Here is a 17,341-nt window from a genome sequence, read left to right as displayed (position 1 = left end):
TCTTTATTCTCCTGAGCAGAAGCATGCACTCCATCTGAAACTTTCAGAGCTTGTGCTAAGTCCAGAAAACTTACTGAAATCACCTTCTGAGGGTAACCAGAGAAACAGCAAAAGAAAAACAACAAATTCCCTTCTCTTAGGAAAAGAAGTTTTTATTCCCTTCTCTTAATACTTCTATTAGTATCATCTTCAAAATATTGGCTCCAGTCAATTTAATTGTAAATTAAGTTAATTAATTATGATGAGAGTATTACTTTTCAGGCACTGGGAATTTTTATAATTGTGGCTTTCAATACCTTGCAGACTAATTCTATGCTCATAGCATAATTCCATCATGTGTCTCCCATTCTTTCAAAAATATTTTTTGATCATGATATTGACTGAAAGACAAAACGTATCAGGAAATTCTACACCAATCTCTCATAAACTTTGCAGATATTTAAGATAAGAATTTTCAAGATTAGATTAAGGGTGGGGAACAGATCACAAATACAGCTCCTTTTTGTATTTTTGTATTTTGGAAATTCAGATTCTATCCTGACACCCCACATAAACCCTATGCGGTTTCAAATGAGTCCTCAAAGTTATTTCTGTGAGAACTATTAGTCCTTTTTACCATCTACAATACTCAACAAAAAAATCATATTAACTACTTGGGACCACACTTGCTACATTTGTGTGACTTTAAACTCTCTTCCTCAGTTTTTTTAAATTTTTATCTTCTACCATTCTCACGTTTTTCTTTCACAGAACCATCAGACCACATTATTTCCATGTAGCAGGACACATGTTTCTGAGTGCTTATTTCCTGCCCCTTAAAAGTCTTCTCTGCACTCTCAAGATCCCAATGTTAAGGGAAGTTTCCGGTCTGACCATCCAGGAGCCACTCTGGCAGTCACTGCCACCATCAGGGACTTTCAGTGCTGGGACCCAGGCCCCTTCACAGTGCGTGGTTCTATCCCTCATAAAAGTATTATAGCTATTTCAATTAACAATTAATGCATCAGTTATCTAAAACCAAAATCACAATCAGGTTTTATTTAATTCCCTTCTGCTCAGCACACTGTGAGATGATTTCAAAGATTCAGGAACTTGATAGTGGCCTATGAAACACTGGTACTGAGGAATGGGATGCCAAAAGTTATCAATATTCATGGCAAATCCTGGAACTAACATGAATTTTACGTTCAGGCCATATGCTAATAGGGTAATGAAAACAGATGTATTGTATTTAAGCACACATTAAAGCTTGAAACAGTTTACTTATACCAAACACATTAAAAAATGCACAAGCAGAGCACTTCAACATACAGTGAATTATTCTTATGGAAAGATTACTTAAAATAATGAGGAGTCTTTGGAACTTATTGGCTTACAACTCACATTTTGACTCTCAACACTTTTCTTCATTTTAAACTGAGGCTTGTATCTCAATTTTGAAAAAATTGAATAATACTGCAAACAATTTCATTGTTTTTACTAAGGCCAGTGATTTTTTCAAACAGTTTAAAAATGCTGCTGCTACTTATGCTGTTACAAGCTTAATAGTTTTGTGTGGATTTTAATGACTCTATTAAAAGACTATAGGTTTAAACATCCCTATCAACAAAAATCTTAATTGAATGTTGGAAATTCTCTAGAAAAAAAGCTGAAAGCCAAGGTCAAGATTCTGCAAAAATCCAGTAAAAAGGAAACATAGCTGAATTCAGTCCTAATTACTGGCTTAGATATGTGGGATATTATACTACAGTAAAGCATGCAAAAATTCTTGGGAAACTCTGAGCTTAAAATTAAACTGAGCAGATGGACAGTACTCTTTCAACTGCTATATCAAGATAAAATGATTTAACACCAGCACCTAAATATCATGTAGATTTTCAACACCTTAACAACTGAGGAATTCATTCCAGAAAAAAAAGTCTGTCATGATTCATGACAGCTAAAGATAATAACTGCAAAAACCTGCAAGGATCATCTCTTTTTCATTTTTTATCTTGCTCTTAATGACTGCCATAAAACACTGGCCTTGGGGTTTTATCAGTGCAGATGAGCAGCTCAAGCAAAACAGAAGGGGTAGGAAGCATACATATTTTCAAATTCCATATAAAAATTATAAAATGAAAAAATCAGAAGACTCCTCTGTTAAAACAATTTAAAAATATAAGTATGGAAAAAAACCCAAACTAATCCATCAGAATTACAAGAGGCGGTTACAATTTAGTTGTTTGAACCACTGTCATTTATAGTATTTATGTGCTTCATCGATGGCTTATATTACCAAAATTGAGAGAAGTATTCTTGGCACTTTAAAATTTTTCAAAATCAGCACCAAACCTATGGCTGGACTTGTAGCATAGATCCACACCTTGGAGTTCAGTGCCCTCATCTACTGACCTATAACCAAAGCTAACAACTATGGCTCTGTCCCCATTAGCAAGTAATCTGAGACTGCAGAAATGGACCAGTAGATCAAAGCAGCTGGTGCTGACACTCCTGTGCTAGCTGTTCAAGAGGGTCTGTTTTGGATTACATTTCATCTGGTCTCCAGAAGCAAACATCACTATCACATGGACCATTTAAGTTTCTCCAGGAATTTCATGATATATGGAGAACTCTGTGTCCCCAGCAGAGACAGAAGAGCACTTTGCACCTGCAACAGAATTCACAACTAGTTTTCTGAGAAAGGAATGTAGTTCAAACACACTGAGCCAAGCAAGTGGTAAGGGTGAGATTTTCTCCAAAGCAGTTTTCGTCATCCAAATGACAACTGGAATGCATACGTGGGAGTTATACCCTACCTTTTCAAACCAGACTAATCAACAGAGATGTCTTGTCACAAACAGAATATCTGATCACACCAGAGGACTTCAGAAAAACTCTGTGAGCATTCCTTGTAATGCCACACTATTAAAAAATAAAATAATTATAAAGTAAATTATTTTTAGTATTTAAATAAATTTAAATAATATATAAAATTATTTTATTAAATTTATAAAAATATATTTATAAATGTAAATAATTTGTAAATTTTTATAACGTTATAAATTGTAAAATAAAAATAATCATAAATAAAATAATTATCTACTGGCTTCCACAAAAAACTTATTTCCTCTGTACCAGAATTCAGCAGAGAACATGAATTAAGATATCCCTACTCCTTAGGCTTCATTTCTCTTTTCTTTGCTTATTTACTCCATGTTTCATGTCCTGTTTTCTCACTTCAAATATTTTACTTCTCTTCTTGTTTCTACTTTATTTCTTTCAGCCTTCTCTCATTTATTTATTCATTCATTTTCTCCCATTACCTGTGCTATTAAATACACTCCAGGAAAAGTAAATATTCTTGCATCTCTGAACTTTCAGAGGTGTCAGTATTGTTTTCCCCCTGAAAATTTAGATAGTATAGTCTGAGACAGGTTTGTAAGCACTGCTAATGTGATTTAACTTGCTCTAACTCAAAAAAAAATTAAATGGGGTAAAGTTTACTATATGTTTACTGCAATGACTCAAATCAATCTCTAAATCCCACGCTAACTAACTGTGGGAATTGATAAAAATCAGCTAATGGCACAGGAACATTAGTCTACAGTAATACTGCAATTAGCCTGGTTCTAAACATCATCCCAGAGAACAGCCACAGGAACAAAGAAATACTAAGGGAAGCTAATCAAGCAATTTATGGAATGCAAGAACTTCATTGAAGAAACACTAGATAAAATGTATTTGGTGTACACACAGCTTTTTTAGATGTAAAGCCAGGAATAGATTGCTTAATCTCTGCCCTTTTTATTCTAGGCTATGTAATTTATATAATAATTTAATCCTCTAGATTTTAGATTATATGTCAGAGTTTCTCCACGAACTGTAAATTACAAGTAAGATTTTTTTAATCTTTTTTAACCCTACAATTAATTCATTAGTTGCTTAAAATAACCAAACTATTCACTCACCTAGTTTCACTGAGGCTTAGTATACAACATCCAAATAAACTTCCAGAAGATTTTGCAAATGAAAGAATGGGCTTCTCTCTACTTTTGCTAAATTTAGATGTAAACAAAAAAAAATAATCAGATTTCTTTGGAACAATTCCTAACGAAAAATTGTCTTTTAAGAAAAACAAATTTTTACATGTACATAATCTGAAAATGTTAAGTATATTGCCTTTCCATTTCAGAGGAAATATGGTCTTCATGCTCTAAAAATGTTATTTGAAAAGCAACATCAAAGATGCACAACACACAGAGGTTTTCAGGATGCTCAAAAAAAAGTATTTCATAACTTTCAACCACACACAGCCTGCACTGTCCAAAAAGATCAATTTTATTATGATCTCTAGTGAATATTAGAGTAGCAATAAAGAGAAAAGACAAAGAATAGAGAAAAAATGAATTTAAAAATGGACAACAGTTATGGAAATATACTGCTGTAGCAGAATTTGAAGGACAATTCAACAGCAGGTGGGTGATAAAGTTAAGGCAAAGCACAAAGAGTACTGAAGAAAATCTTCTTACTCAGTGTTTGTACCTGACAATACAATGGAGTTGAGGAGGAGATTAGACCTGTTTACTTCTCACAGTCCAGCTAGAACATGCTCAGTAGCTCTGTCTGCTTATGACTAAAAGGATTTGGAATATATCTACCTCATCTGATTTGGACAGATGAAATGGATTTAGGAAATTCATTGAACTGGTACAAAGCATATTTTTGGAAATCTATCATGTTGCCCAATGTAACTGGGATAGCAGAACAAAAATACTGCAGCATAAAAATTTGTTTCTCCTAAAACCTTGAGTGTTTGCTCCAGCATATGCAGGTGCCTTATTTTTCCAGTGGCAAGATTTTCACTGCATATTGCATCAAGAAAACAGTATGTTCTTCTCTCTCAACTCATTCTCAGACACAACTGGTCCAATTTTTGGTGGAGACTACAGAGATTTAAGTCTTAGTAAATTATAAGCAACTACAACCAAAGTTCTGGAACAGAAAGCATCAAGCATCATTAACTACAAGCACTGCTACCTGTAATTCCATTCATGACCAAACTCCATGCATGACCAAGCACCTCCAATTTATTATGAGCCACTAGAAATACAGGAAGGCCTTCTGCCAGCAAGACAAAATAATCCCATTTCAGCAAGACTGGCACAATGTCTGTTCTACATAAATAGATCAATTTCTTGGGGATTTTTGACCCAGTATAAAAGCGTATGTTTTGACCCAGTCAAAAAAACAACAGGTCTGAAAACTAACACCTACCTAGAAAGACCAAACATAAAAACACATACATGAAGTCTACAGAGGGCCATGGCCATGATCCTCATGATACACTGAATCAAAATCCCTTTGTTGCTCAAAAGATGAACTACAAACAAACTACCCTGCTGTTCTGTGCTTCTCTCTGTGATGCACAAAGCAATCAGCAACTTTATTCCAAGACACAACATGCACAAATCTTGCAAAGATGAAAATCTTCACCTCCTGGCCTATCCTCAGCTGGACAGTTCACAGTGTCCAGTCAAGGATGCAGGGAGAAGCAACCCCCTCATAAATAAGGTGCCATGTGAACAGAGATAGTGCTACTTGAACCCACCAAGATGCATTCTTCTGCTAAACCCTTACATGACTGGGGTATAAAGTCATCTCAACAAGAGCATCTGCCAAAAAAAAGAAAAAAAACCACCTCATCCCACCCTGCCCCCTCAAAAAAACCCAAACCCACACCACAAAAAAAGGCCAAACAAACAAAGAAAAAAAGCATTCAGAAAAGCAGTGTGTGTGCCTCATTCACTGCAACACATCCCTGAGAGAGATACTAGTTTAAGTCTCCAGAAAACACAGGGCCACATTAAGCATTCTGCATTGCTGGGGACAGTGCCTTCATAAGGTCTGGGTTTTTTCCTCCTTCTAGTTTCCAAGGCAGCTCAGGTACTCAGGTACAGTTGAGTTGTTTCATTCCATGCTCCAGTGTACAGGATAAAAGCTTATAAAAAGCTTATTTGAAGTTTATTCTTGCCCACACACCCCATTAGTTTGAATCTCAAATTTAAGTGGAATGTCTACCTTGCCTGAGGTTGAAAAAGAGATGTTTCTGTTTAAAGCCCTACTGTTCTAGTAGCAATAAAATCTACCTACTTACTTAAATTACCTAGAAATACATTGTGTCTTGTAGAGTGGGTGGGCAGCATTAGTAGTCCAAATGTGATGTCATCTGAGTAAAAGTCTTCTTTGGCACAGTCTCCTGAAAAACAACAAAAAACCCTGTAGTTTAATGAAAATTAATCTGTTCGAAAAAACTTTGGGGCATGATTATTTCTGTTTTCTCTCCTGCCATTTCAATCATTTTACATCCTTAAATTGTCCACAATTTCACTTTCCAATTTTTCTGTTCAACAGAATAATGTAAATACTCATGAAGGAGAACTTCAACATTTTATGTAGCTCTGGCACTGTCTGAAACCCAAACCTGTGTGATAAATGCAACAGCCCAATGGTAGCATGAAATTTACAGATGTAACCACGTCTCCAAAACACTAATATTACAATTATTGCATTACAATTGCTTTGGATTGTATTATCACCTTGCAGAACAGCAATAATACACTATGCAAACTTCTAGAAAGAAAATGCATCAATAAAATCTTAATTGTGTGTACTAGGGTTCAAACAGGACACATGAACTACCTCGGAACACAACCTGACGCTCTCAGAGAACATGGCATGTAACAGCACAAGACTCCCCTCACTAACCAAAAAACAATTTCAGTAAGATGTGCTGAGAAGAAGCTAACTATAAAACAGAGATTTCTACACACACAGACTCTACATATTCAATGAAGAAATAGCTCCCCGCCTGCTACAGATCATGAATTCTGTATTCCTACACACCATGCTGTGTTTTAAATACACATGCACCAACTTGTTATATCATCTAACTGATGATAATCCTGCTGGAAAAATCTACTGCTGGTTACCCACTGCTGGTATTTTCTATTGAGCACTCCCATGTGGCAAAGTGTACATAAAGGCACACATAAATATACTCCCTTCCATTGTATGCAAGCATAGGCGGATTCCCTCTGACATAAAATAACCAAAAAAACCAAAAAAACCCCTGTTCTTTACTACCTTGTCCTCCAATACTTACAACATAGAAAGAAGAAGCTGTCAGCCTAGGGAAGAAGAATGCCAATGTTTGAGGAAGATCTACTGCCAAGTCTAATGGGGTAAGAAATGCAGACCAATATCATCTATACATCTATTTTCCTAAGTGGTCAAATGAAATATTCTAATGTTGGAGATCAGTGATTTGAATTAAACACCAGTATGTAGGTAAGAAATGGCCAACTATATTCTACAGGGCAGGATGTTTAGGTGCACTTTTTAAAAAAAATCTATGCCAGTTTATGAAAGATAATTTTTTATTTCTGATGTTGGCAACATAAAATTTAATGTAACTCAATCTAAATTAACCATAAATCTATCTATATAAAGGCAGTACAAATTTAACTAAAATAATTTGGAAAAGCAGTTTCAGTTATTTTAGTGAAAAAGGTTTGTGATCCTTTTGACTCAGATGAAAGGGTAATATGTCAATCACCAGTGATATTAAAATCTTCTGTAGTCCCACCCTGTACTGTACTGAAATTCCTATGAAGTCTTCCAGCTTGTAGAAAAATTGTGTGTAATAGAAGGTAGCAACAGAGCAACAAGAATGCCTAAGATGAAATTTTCAGGCACAGCTGCCTGTTGTTTCGCCACTCACTTCAAAAGCAAGTTCAAGTGACAGGTAAATTTCTTAAAGGGTTAAAAAAAAATTAGTACTAGAATCTGTGTCCTAAACTCCCTGCCAAACTGATTAAAACAGCATATTCTCAAATCCTTTTCCTGTCTTTTTTTTTTTCTTCAGAAGAGCTGAACCCATCAACATAATTTGTGTCTACAGATCTTTTTCCTGCTTTATTTCATAAAACCTTCATGTTACTCTTCCTCTTGATTCAGACAACTTTTCTGACTTTATTATGCTTTCCAGATCCTGCAAAATATTTTCCTTCTTTTCCTCCAAATCTGTATATTATTTGGACTTGCTTTATGTTGTTTTTTGCTTCTATATTCTCATATTACTTGCTGCTGATCTACCTTATCATGCTCTTAGAAATGAGAACGTGTTTAATTCACTTGCTATGACTTGCTTATTAATTTGAATCTTTGTCCTCCTTTCTGAGGTCACTGTCATCATTTTCTATGTCAGTGAAATTCAGATCACAAGCTTCTCAAGGCTGAAACTCTATCTTATTATCTATGAAACATCATGAAAAGCTCTAGGGCAGCACAAAATGTTTAGCTAAAGCTTCTGAGCTGGAAAAAAAAAAAAGACTGTATTAAAAAATGAAGTAGAACATTTTAACAACAAAAACGTTTCCAGAAAAATATATTACATGTAAAAGTGCTGAGATGGTAAGGAATTATCAGTGGAACCAGCAGCTCTGAACTGTAGTTTCTCAGACACACAACTGCTAGTAGTAGCTTGATTACACATAATGGATGTTGCTGCTGTGGATGGCAAGAAAACTTCATTAAATCACTTTACTACATTAAAACTGACAGGGAAGTGTGTGTGTGTGTATCTGTGTGTGAGAGAGAGAATCTGCATTCCTATTCTGACAGTTCTTGGAAGCAGTGATTCATGCTGCTACTTGCTTTTCTACTCACAGTAGAGGAAAACTCCATTTCCTTTAGAGTATTTGTTATTACTATGAAAACGACTTTAAAATAAGCACAAGTCAAAAACACCTATTTTGCAGTCTGCTATGATATTTTAAAAAGGAACTATTTTAATACTTGAATCAATAAATTAAAATTTGTGAAGATTATGTCATTTACTAAAGGTTTGACAAGCAGAAAATTCTCTAGAAATGAAAGCAGCACAAGCTAATAGAAGTTTTCCTCACTTTTACCATTACTAAATTTTTCAGTTTTTCTAAACCAAGCAGCAGAACACCCTACATTTCTCTACTGAGATAAAAATCTTCAAGTTGAACATAATGAGGTAGATTTCAGTCTGCTGTTTATTATGATAAATAGGTAATGCAAATACAGGCCAGACAGTAAAGAAGCTAAGAAATGCCATTCTAGACATAAATTCAGCTCCTGTTTTTCAACAATTAACTCTCTGTTACAAGACAGAGGAGTGGGTTTACTGGAAATCTGATTTGGGAAATACTGTCTTTTGTTCTTATGCTGACAGAAAATTATTATTATTATTATTATTATTATTTTGCTATAATGTCACACTACAATATTGTAGCTCTCCATCCCTTTCCAAAACAGCCCAATATTCATCCTGTCTCCTCAAGGCCTGATGACACATACAACTGCTGTTCTCCTATCCAACACAGACCCAGAGCATGCTGAAAAAAAAGCAGGTCAGTACCAAATTCCCATTGCATTATCTCTCTCTCAAGAGAGGGCAGTGACACATTTCTCTCTACCCAGCTTGCCCATTTTCCCAAAACCTCTGTGGTTACATTACAGTCTGTGATTTCCATCCCTCCTACAAACATGGCTACAACTGATCAACGATTTCAAAACCTACTGGTGAATATGTAAGGAAAGAATGAGAGAAAACAAGGAAAAAACATAAATCACATTTTCTTAGGAAATCAGGCTTTAAAAAAGGCAACTCCCTACAGCTACCAATCGACAAAAATTTCCTAGTTGTTTACTGAGCCAAGAAAATAAGCAGATTTTGGCAAAATATTTTTTATCTTTTTACAACGTCACATGTAGGTTTCAAATTAAGCTTTGGGGAACTAAGGTCTAGGAAAGTTACCACATGAAATAAGACAGGTTTTTTTCTCCTAATGTATCTTGAGGCTTTTGGATGACGGGGGAAAATCCAAGCATTTAACATTTCTCTAATAAGAGTAATCTGAAAAATTACATACTTTCTACCTTAGCACACCAGCAGGAGTCTACCTTCTCTGTACTCACAACCATCTTCTCAACAACCCCTAAACTCCTGGAACACTGCTCTGCCAGGGTGCAGCTAAAACTCAACAGGCAGTCACTGACATTGCATTTAACATCCAATGAAATAACCACCAAACACTTCAGATGCCCTTAAATGCCAGAAACTATTATTAACTACTTCATTAAAAAGTTTACTCAAGCATAAAAATGGTGGCTTATGTTTTATTTGTAACAGCAACAGGATTCTCAGAATTTGAAATATTAAATTAGCTGTACTAATGTATTTTGAAGTATCTTTTTTTAAAGCAGCTTAGTATCTTTTACTCTCATTAAGATCATAACTTAAGATGTAAAAATATATATTTCCTCAGTGTTTCCAATGTACATTAGGAAACTCACACATTAACATCCCACAAGAGCCACTTTTTATAGGCCACCCTGGCTCCTCTATGTTCACAAATACTTGCCCCAAGAAAGTGCTGAAACTTTCTGGAGATCTACCAGTTTAGCAATTCATGACGTGCTTACGATCTGGGATCATTCTTCAGCAAGCAACAGAGATTCACTCACAAACTCGTGGTGCTGCAAGCTAAAAACTCTGGAAGATGAGGTCACTAGCAATACTATTCCCTACTGAAAAGCACTTCAAATTCTGACAGCATGCTGGATGAGCAGCCCATTCCCAGGTATTCCTCCTTTTCTAAATGTCCCACAGCAAGACCTCTACTATGCAATGTGGTTAGTAAGTTCTGTGGCCTGCTCTGGCTGTCACAGACAGCACAGCCTTCATTAAAACAGGGTACAAAAAGGATATTCCATACAAAAGCATCAATAATTCTTAAGTACCAAAGGCAGGGATAGTCGCATAATTCATCAAGACCGTTTCAAAAGTTAATATATGGAAACTATATAAGTAACCAATGAACACAGTACTTTGCCTCCACCTGTTTCTGAAGGCCTAGGACATGGATAAGGTTAGTACTCACACTCCTGGTCTCTGTCCTAGCTCTAAGCTTCTCCTATCAAAGCAGGAGTAATATATTCCTTTAACATGCCAGCAGAGGAAAAAAAGATGTGCTCTCACTTTGCCCAGCAGCACAGTTACAGCACAGGAACCTGGAACACAGAAACTGGAAAGCCAATCTCTAGTCTGCCAAAGAGGCTTCAAACCATCATCTCTCAGCAGGCTCTGCATCGCAATGGGAAGATGCACCAACTCCTAACTTTTCATTTCAGTGGCAATTTTCAGAATATGGAAGCAAAAATAAAGAGTGAAGCTTTACTGGAGAGAGGAGCACCAGAAGTATGCACGCCTCTCTAGGCAGAAGGGCAGCAAACAAGAGAAATCAGCCATGGGTTCCAGTTCAAAATAGCATTCAAATTTTTAAATGCAACACAGGCTAGAATATAGTATATACATCATCTCCTTCTCCTCCAAGAAAACAACTGGCCTAATATATCTCTTGAGCCCAATCATACTTTAATCATTTTGTCTGCAAGGAAAAGTGAGGTTCTAGGCTTTGGAGTTTTGTTGGTTTGTTGTTTATTTTGGGTGTTTCTTTTCTTTTAAAGGAGACAAGAACAAAACCTCTTCCTCCTCACTCCTTTGTGCTTCTGAACAAAAGGGAGAGTCACCACAAGATTTTGGTCCAAGTCCAAATCCATAGGTGTGCCTGAGGTGTGGTTTGAACATGCCTTGGAACAAGTGAAGGCCTAATTTACAGATTGCCTAATTTATGAATAGTAAACAGATTTAGATGCCAAGATGCTCAGTTGTGATAAGGTTCTGGAAGATGTGAATGAGAACAAAACTTCAGTGTTCAACTTCAGAAAATTTTACTAGTGAAAACCTAGAAACCTCTAAAATGCATACAAATTTTATTTGGGGCTGGACACACAAAATCCATCTAAATCAATTTTGACTCCTCCATATTCTTTCATGAGTATGGCCATATATCAAAATAACACACATCAAAAACCATCTCAGAGGTACCTTCAAATATCCTTTTTAGTGGAACTCTAGAAGGACCTCTATAAAAGAACAATGTCACATATACTTATTTAAAAAATCCACTTAAATTGGATCTGTCTTACTCCAAGAAGTGTTTTCTTTTGTTTCAACAAAAGGATAATAGTCTAATGCCATTAATCTTGTGATACCAGGCTGTCATTATTGGTAAAATGACATTAGCTTCAAAACTGAAATCTTCTCACATACTCTGAGATTATCAAAACCAGTTTTAAGAACAAAGCACTGAAGTAGCCACATTTATGCCTCATTTGGCTACATTTTTATCATGAATATGAGGAATGTCCACAGTATCTACTAAGCTTCAAAAGTATCACACTCTAAACACAAGTCATTATCAGTCTTGAATCTCATCTATGTAACTAATTTTTAAGGATCTATATTTAATAAAATATTTATACTACTGATTATCATTTCATAATATACTCAGAACATCAGTATAGAATAAGGAAACTTATTCACTGATTTTAATGACAAAATGTAACAGCTGGAGCGAGTCCAAAGTGTGCAGTTCTAAACTGCTGAAAGAATCTGTGAAGCCTTGTTATTTCCACATAATATTAGATATATGACAACCACAGAGGACCAAATTGTTTTATATAATATAATTATATATTCTAAAAGTGGCTATAATAAAGAATTTATAATAAACACAAAAAGTATGGTAAGAGAACAGGAAGACCATAAATTTAAACACTCAGGGGTGAGGTATGCCAAAATTAAAGTGGTTTTTACATGACAAAGGTATTTTGTGGCAGCAGTAGGGATAGAGAATTCAATCCTTCAGGGCAGCTGCATTAACCATGAGTCTCCTTTCTCTTCCATGATTTTGCATTTCACATCTTTTAAGTCCTAAAACAAATAAACAGCGTAATGTCTGTCAGAATTTCAAATTACTACAGATTCCCACTGAGTTAACAAAACAACCAACTATTACTAGTAATTTCCTTTCCCCAGTTGGCCCATCCCCAAGAAATGAATGAGGTACCTTCCTAAGGGATATAGCCAAATTTCCTTGCACCAGATTACAGAGAGATACTGAGATTTTCATTTCAGATTCTGCTAAGGGACTGAAGCTGTGCTTCCAACACATCTTTTTTTATTCTGACAGATTGCTGAACCCAAAATAATAATACAAAAGCTACTAACAATAATTCAGTATTAGCTTAAGATGAGAGAAAGAGTTGAATGGTTTGGCCACTATCTGTAGTCTCACACTTTTTTTCTCCTCTAGAGATAAAGTTACTGCAAAACAGCTACTGTTCAACCAACAGCCTGGTGACTGTCCTGGTCTTGTGCCACCCCTTCAGTGGTGAACCAGTTCATTAACACTGGAAAGGTTAAAAATACTTTGCAAAGTAAAAAAACAAAATAAGAATGGCAGGAACAATCATTAATGACTTTGCTATGCCACTGCCTACTAATATCACCAATGGTCAGAAACAGTTCTACATCTGCTTTCTCATTTGGTCCTCAAACAGTTTGCAGTGTTTGTGGGAAAGTCAGTACTCTAAAAAGGCTGAAACACTAAAATGAACTTCTCTTTACATCAGAGATCTACCAAAGTCTTTGCCTTGAGAAAAACTAACTCATTACAATGTGATGAAAAGGCACCTTTCAGCTGTAATTTCTCTTCTTCTGAATTGTATTTTGCATTAAAAACTATATTAAGATACTAATTTTCTACTCTAAGAGGAGAGTTATCCATAGTCTTCATCTATAAAACTAAGCTCAAACCATGAGGCACTGACAACAAATTGCATGCATCTCCTGAAGGAAAGCAGAGATAAAAAAGAAGCTGCTTTCAAATGAGTAAATTACCTTGTGAAGAAAACTGCAGTTTTGATTCTCAGCTACTTTCAACACAAGTTTATTAGTTTTTAATAAAAAAAACTCACAGCTTTCCAAGTTGATAAAAACATTTCATATAAAGAACATGTGGAGAAGTTAGGGGGCATTACCTCTACTATTATTTTATGTCTTCAACTTTTTGCAGAAATTTAAAATAGAGGGGGGGAAAAAAAAGCAAAAGCTCAAATCTCTTAAAAGCAGCAATTTCTTTTGCAAGACCAATCCAACCACAAAGATTCATGACTTCTGTGAAATTCTATACTAAGAAGCTAATTAACCAACACCACAAATCAAATTTAAGGTAATTACCACTCAGTTTTTAAACTGCTTAGTACAAAGAGAGTAAAGTTACCTACAGCAGAAGTTTTCAGGTCCTTAGAAGAGCATTTCATTAGTAATGAAAACACTCTGATTTCTTCACATTCTCCTGTTTTGCCTAAATGTGTTGAACTTTTCCATGTAAGAACATGAAGCGGAAGGAATAAAAAACAAGACATGGCTGAATGGCACCTTAAACTATTAAATATCAACCCGGAAGTTTGGGGGTTTTTTCCCTGTTTGAATTGTTTGCTAAGAAGCAGTAACCCTTGCCTTACCAACAAAATTCTCAGACAAAGTTGCCATATTCTACAAAAAGAACCTAAACCAAACACATTACGTCTGGTGATCTGAAAGCAATGTCTGTAACGAGTTTGAGGAAGCGTCTGAAGCGGATACATATTAAAATTAATCGTTCAATTTTAAAAAAAATTAAAAAGCAGAATTACTCTCAAGTAGAGTCCCTCTATTACAACAATCAAATGCTGTCCAATTTCAAATAACAGGCCTGAACCCCACAGATATTTGTAAACGAAGTCAATATTATTTCTCTAAAACTGCACATTGTGAAACAACTGCAACTGTTCATACTGAACTTTGCCAGGACTACCACAGTCGAGGTGTATTTCTCAAGTACTTCTTTCACTAGGGTATTTGCTTAAACAGTCCTCTTGCCTCCTGACACACCTGTTAGCCAGAGAAATTATACAGGTTAAATATAACCACATTAAAAAGAAAAAAAAAAAACAAAAACACAAAACCAAGTAGTTAATTTTAACCTGGATCATTTCCTCAAGCTAGTTATGGGACACAATTCCACGAACTGTTGTGCTGCTGCAGTTGGAGCAAGGAGAAGGCAAGCTGGGTCAAGTCAATGCTGCCACCAAAAGCACTGCTTGTCACTCAGTCATTTAGGAAGTCGCTTAAGAAAAAACACCTCCTTTAAGGATTTAGAAGATCAGGTTCTATGATCGGCCACTCAGCCTCTACATGGAGTTTCATATTCCAGCCAAAATCGTACCTGACCTTCCCTGTAGCTCATGGGAGGTTAACTCTTACCAGCACATGAAAACAACGGCCTTACAAAAATCTCACTGCAAACGTGTTTGATTAGTTCAAAGCACTCCTCTTCATGAGAAAAAAAAAAAAAAAAAAAAAAAAAAAAAAAAAGAAAAAAAAGAAAACAAAACCATTTCCAACTCGAGGCCTAAAACAGCTGGAATTTGAAAGTGAAACCAACCAAAAATCCTGATCCACCTTAACCCAAACACAAAATTGAAGTTCTACGGGTTTCCAGTCCCTCGCTGATCACACTTCACACCTGCACGCACGGAGTATTTACCACACTGAGTTTCAGGCCGCAGTAACTCGAAAAAGCACCGGGGGCTACAGAGAATCCCTCGGCTTTTACGAGCGTGAACACGCCGCAATTATCGCAATAAAGTTATCGGAAAACCAAAAAACAAAAGGAGTGCGGGGGGAGAAGCCTAGGGAGCGCATACACAAGCCCGCAGCTCCAGCCCACCTGGCGCAGGGAGGGCGCGGGGCACGCTCCCGCCACCGCCCGGAGCCCGGGGCCGCAGGGCTGTCCCGCCGCCGGCAGGGCCCGGGGCCGCCGTGCGAACACCGGCTCCGCGGGGCCGCCGCCGAATCCTCCCCCGGGCGTGGGGCCGTGGGGATGTGGGGCCGTGGGGCTGTGGGGCCGTGGGGCCGTGGGGCCGTGGGGCGGCGGGGCCGTGGTGCCCTGGGGCTGTGGGGCCCGCGGGACGAGCCGCCCCACGGAGCGGCGGCGGAGGGCCCGCGGCGGGAGGTGCCGCCCGCAAGCTCCGCTCGGTCCGGCGCGGCCCGGCCCGGCCCGGGGGATGCCGCGGAGCCCCGCGGCCGCCCCCGCTGCCAGGCGGGCAGCGCTCCCGACGCGCCCGGGAGTTGTGACAGGAGCAAAGTGGGTCACCGGGCCTAGCGGGTGCCCCGCGAGCGCCCCCCGCCCCCGGCCGCGGCCGTGCCCGCCCAAGGGCAGCCGCCGCACTCCCGCCCCTCGGTTCGCGGCGGGAGACGCGCCGGCGCTGTCAAACTTCCACCGCTCCTCTCCGCGCCGTGCCCCCGCCTTTCCCCTCGCTACCGCACGGCGGGGCCCCGCGGGTCCGCCCGCGCCGCCCCGCGCCGCGCTCGCTGCTCACCTGGCCCCGCGCTGCCGCTGCCCGCCCGCGCTGCCCCGGCGAGCGTCGCTTCCCGCGCGCAGCCCCGCGCCCGCCGCCCGCCGGCACCGCGTGACTGAACCTCCCGCTCCCGCTGCTGCTGCTCCGGCGGCGGCACGGCAGCACCCGGGCCCGGGAGTCCCCCCGACGCCACCGCGCCTGCGCCGCCGAGCCCCCACCGCCGCCGGCCGCCGCGGCGCCTCGCGCCACCGCGCGTGCGCCGACGCGCACTGCAACCCACGGCACCCCGGGGCCGCCGCGGCCGCCGCGCGTGCGCAGGAAGGGCGCAGCGGGGAGGTGATCCCCGCGCCGCGCGCCTGCGCACAGGGGCGGCGGAGAGGCGGGGTGCGTGTGCTGCGCAGGCGCGGCCGGGCGCGCGCCTCCCTGACCTCGGCTCACCTCGCCTCACCTCACCCCGCGGCCGCGGGAAATGGTGGCGGCGTGCAGCCGCGGGCACCGGGCACACAGCCTCCAGCCGAGCCCGCGGAACGGAGACGCTTCCCCACCGGCACGGTGAACCCGGCACAGAGCGCGGTTACACGCGCATTCCCAAAGCGGAACAAGCGGCATTCCGGGTTCTCTCCGGGAAGTACGTCCCGAGGTAGTTAGGGCCGAAACGAACCCGTCCCAGCGGAGCTGCGTGGTTTCTTTCCTGTGCATAAACCGGTGAAATTCCCAGAGCGGCAGAGACCAGATGTGTTTGCCTCAACCCTTTAGTGTGTACGAGGCTTTTAATACCACTGAATAAATATGTGGCGACTATTTAAACGTCAACCTGTTACGCGTGCAGCGGAACGCTGCGGCAAACCGTTTTCTGTAAAATAAAATGCTCAGGAGTAATATTGTGTTAGTACTCCCAGTCTTTTCTCTCAGTTAAAAGGATTTTATTTTTCAGTTGAATAGCAATGTATCTAAAAAGTATCTATAGAAGTTTCATTCGTGTTTTTGTCTAAAACTAAATAAAGAACTTGACTGCAAA

At 39.3% G+C, this 17,341-nt stretch overlaps 1 protein-coding gene across 14 annotated transcripts in view; it reads right to left on the bottom strand.

The window, feature by feature from the left end:
* CLOCK (clock circadian regulator) overlaps positions 1–16,595 on the bottom strand; it is a 66,793-nt gene extending 50,198 nt beyond the window's left edge. For 3 of the 14 annotated variants that reach the window (XR_010743404.1, XM_066316971.1, XM_066316982.1), the window contains exons 1-2: positions 16,345–16,491; positions 6,137–6,238 (exon numbers count right to left, since the gene is read on the bottom strand). The gene's annotated coding sequence lies outside the window, so the exon portion shown is untranslated. Of the gene's footprint in view, positions 1–3,950; positions 4,038–5,019; positions 5,037–6,132; positions 6,239–12,733; positions 12,756–16,344 lie in introns of those variants that run through there. The other 11 variants (XM_066316972.1, XM_066316973.1, XM_066316978.1 and 8 more) reach the window with 11 other exon arrangements.
* Between the last annotated feature and the right edge of the window lie 746 nt (positions 16,596–17,341).

Source organism: Sylvia atricapilla, chromosome 4 (genome assembly GCF_009819655.1).
Source record: "Sylvia atricapilla isolate bSylAtr1 chromosome 4, bSylAtr1.pri, whole genome shotgun sequence".
Taxonomy (NCBI): domain Eukaryota; kingdom Metazoa; phylum Chordata; class Aves; order Passeriformes; family Sylviidae; genus Sylvia; species Sylvia atricapilla.
The sequence above is the reverse complement of the archived record's forward strand: the minus strand, read 5'-3'. Positions and strand labels throughout refer to the sequence as shown.